This window comes from Pygoscelis adeliae, unplaced genomic scaffold (genome assembly GCF_000699105.1).
Source record: "Pygoscelis adeliae isolate BGI_AS28 unplaced genomic scaffold, ASM69910v1 Scaffold38, whole genome shotgun sequence".
In the NCBI taxonomy this organism is placed as follows: Eukaryota; Metazoa; Chordata; class Aves; order Sphenisciformes; family Spheniscidae; genus Pygoscelis; species Pygoscelis adeliae.
In genome coordinates, this window is record NW_008825614.1 from 789,454 (window position 1) to 792,802 (window position 3,349).

Here is a 3,349-nt window from a genome sequence, read left to right on the forward strand (position 1 = left end):
AAGCCAGTGGAGTATCCTTTGAAAGCAGATAAGCCTGGATATTTCTGTTAGGAATTACTGGGAGCAAGTTGCTAATGCTATTATTTTTCTAGACCCATTATCTGAGACTTACTCTCACTTGCCCCCCCACCTACTTGAGGTAATTGTTGAATAATTTTATTGAAAGAAATAAAATTCAATCACCACTTCAAAGGCTTTTTCTTGGCTTTTTTTTTTTTTTTTAAGAGAATACAAAGGTTCCACTATCACAATGGCTCTCCCCATGGTAATTATCAGGAATATACCTCAGACACGGGAATCTGGAAAACACAAGAAAGGCTGTAATTGTGACCACTGTGCCGTAGAAAAAAATAATCTTCATATAGTAACTGTCTCAGTCGGCTTGCTTAGACTTCACAGTATTTCCAGCCTTATGAATTTCCCAGGCTTGAAAACGTTTATCTCAGCAGGTTGCAGAGCTTTCCGCTTCCGTCTTTATTACGTGTAGTTGGACTGTCTTCATTTCTTGTTTGCAGGGGGTTGTCTTCATAGGCGACCACTGTTTATTTTGAAAGATTCATGATCTTTCATGTGCCAGTGCACAAGACATTGCATCACTGAAAGGCAGGAGGAGATTTTACCCAAATATAGCTGTCCTCCAAGTGTCTAATACAGAATCACTTTAAAGCAACTCTGTTAGACATATTGTTTTACATTAGTACTTTTTTCTTTTTCTTTGCAAATAAAAAGGGTATCTCTGCCTTGACTTGTAATCATGGAGAGATATGGATTTGCAACTAAATATAATCTTTATGGTAAACTTGGTAACTCTCCTCCACCCTCAAGAAATAGTCTTTAATTTAGCATGCATTTGTTCAGAGTCTTACTTCACATATCAGAAAATGATTACTGAAATTTCTTACTTGTTGGATTATTCATAATTTAGTCATTATTTTCATTTAGGCAGTTTGAAATGGAATTTTGTACAGAATTTAGCATGCAGAAAGCCAGATGAGCACGCACACACACCCCCTCCATACACAGCATCAGACACTCAGATACCCAATGAAAGAGCATTTTAAAATGAAAAATAGCAGAGCCTAAAAAATTCTGAAAAGGAAGTTATTTGACCTGTTTCTGTGTGCACCCATGAAAACTCCCAAGCTGGTGGATGTCCCCCACCCCGTGTACCAGGAAACCTCATGTCCCACCTGGATAAACCCCCCAGGCCAGCTCGCCAGGAGCGTGCTCTACATGCAGACCCATGATGGCTCTGTCTAGGAGAGCTGGTTATGTTTTGAAACCGCTTCACATTCAGTGCGCTCCGGTGGCTTTATAATAGATGCCTTCACCCCGGCTGAGCCTCGGGAAACATCCCTGCCTCGGCGGCGACTCACTGCAGAGCAAAACAAAGTACACTGGTTTGTGTGCCGAAGGTAGAGACTTTTGGAAAAGCCAGAATTACCAAAAAACCCGAAACCAAACACCATGGAGAAAACAAGAAGCAATAACTTTAGGAACGGTTTCAGCAGAGCTGGAGGGGGAGGGAGTTGCAGGGGTTTTATTTCAGGTCTCTGAAGCAGTGGAGCTGCTTCCCTGGTGTAGGCGGGTGTCGTGGAGTAGTGGGCTGAGCCTGGCATCTTCCCTATGAGCAGACCCAACAACGTTAATCACACGCCCCCGTGAACATGCGCTCCCAGTTAGAAATGAGCCTGCTTACACGACAAAGACGTCGAAGGCCACTCGGGGAGGCGGCTGGTCGTGGCAGGGGGGTGGAGGGCTGCTCCCCAGGGCTGCCTCCTCCCATCCCCCACGAACACCACCATTAATCGGTTCCTGAGCCCAGAAGCCACACCGGGTTGTCCTGGCCAAAACTGAGTGAGGATTTGGGCAGCACAATGCCCAAGGGACATGCTAACCGTGCTCACACCTCTCCAGCTGCTCTTGCCCCAGCACCCCTCCTCTTCTCCCGTCCCCTTGCACAGCCAGGCCCACAGGGACCCTCATAGCGGCAGCATCTCCCCGGAGTCACCTTCCTCCCCACAGGAGCGGTGCCTGGCCCCCACTGTAGGGCTGTGAGGGCATGCTTTCCTGCAGAGACCACCGCCAGCCATACATGCTTGCAGCACATGGCAGCTCCTTGCCACCTCCGCTTGGCAGGGCACAAGGACCACCTCATCCAGAAACAGCGGCTTTCCTTGCTATGAAATCAATCTAGTTTGCAAAGCACCTTCTTTTTAAAAAAAAAAATCCTCATTAGAGGGCAGCAAGCCAAAGCAAATGTTAAAACACATCCTCACAGAAAGATAAATATGAAATTAAACTTGCAGCAATTGGTTTACTAGAGCTGTCAAATCACAGAAAGAACAATTTCAGAGAGGAGCATACTTCCAGCTATTAGATAATTTTCCAGTACACTAAGTCATGCTCTTTGCTGATGGATTTTGCCATGTTTAATTATCAATCAGTTAAAAAACATTCCCATTCCTTGGGAAGTACTGGTTGTCCACAGTCATTTCTCCAAAGTTAATGCGAGCAGGATTTCCATAAACTGCTTCAGCTCCCTGATAGACAATTAATTCTTAAACCACTAATACTGGATTTGCTTCTGCGCTCGGATGAGAGGAAATCCGAGATATCGGAAAGTAATAAGAAAATACCTTGTTCGTGCCCAAATACCCTTTGCTACATGCAAATATGACTAAGTATGTGAAGAGGCTGCCACTGAAAAGTCAGCACAAATGTCTGCAGTTAATCAAAAATAGCTTATGAGCAAAATTGAAGTGAACATTTCATGCTGCTACTAGGATTGCAAATGAGGGTTTCTTGATTTGACTGGCTCCAGGCCAGCAACAAACGGATTTTCTAGAGCCACCAAGTTTATAATAGATTTTGTTCCAGGGGAAAGTTGTGAGCAGGAGGTGGGATCACCTCCAACACGCATGTCCGTAGCTCTCCCCGTAGCAGGTCAGCACGCAGGTGCCCATAATCATCCCACACTTGCTTCCATTTGCATCTCATGGATGGAGTCTGTCACTCTCACAAGCGCTCAGCGACGATCCCGCTAGGCCTGGGAGCTGCTCTGGAAGGCGTCCAGGCAACATCCCTGTGAACGGCAGACTGTGTATTTTGAAAAGGATTTTCCGAAATGCTGTAAAATTTGGCTTAACTCCCACTGAATTCACAGTTAAGTCAATGGTGGGCATCTTGAAAAAAACCATCCATGGGACGCAGAAAGTACAAATTTTGGACAGTGTCAATGCTTCCTCTGGGCAGAGGGGGGAGGAGGGAAGGCATTGTCTACTCCAGCACCCACTCCACCTCTCCTCGCACACGGTCACCTCTGAGAGACCTTCTTCTCTTCTGCCCT